Source organism: Chaetura pelagica, unplaced genomic scaffold (genome assembly GCF_000747805.2).
Source record: "Chaetura pelagica isolate M959 unplaced genomic scaffold, ChaPel_1.0 scaffold47, whole genome shotgun sequence".
NCBI lineage: Eukaryota > Metazoa > Chordata > Aves > Apodiformes > Apodidae > Chaetura > Chaetura pelagica.
The window spans coordinates 6,417,778-6,418,103 of record NW_009954140.1 but is presented as its reverse complement, the minus strand read 5'-3'; positions in this window follow the sequence as shown (position 1 = coordinate 6,418,103).

The window sequence follows — 326 nt, the reverse complement described above, 5'->3', positions numbered from 1 at the left end:
GGTCCCGGTTCAGCTGAGAGCAGGTGGCTGCAAGGCAAGAGTGGGGACTGTCCCCTGCATGCCTGTCCCCTGCCAAGGCAGCACACCCACACGAGTGTCAGGAGTTTCAGGAGGTCTCAGCCCAGTGGCACCAAGGACCCCGGGTGATGTGACCCCGATCTACAGCTGCAGGAAGGATTTGGGACCACAGGACAGATGGAGGCCAAGGGCCCCAAAGCAGGATAAAAGGTTTAAACTAATCAAAATGCCTGGCTAATTGGTAAGGCGCTTAGGGGCAGGCCGGGAGGCGGCGCGGCTGGAGGTGACCTGCTGCTGAATCAGAGGGG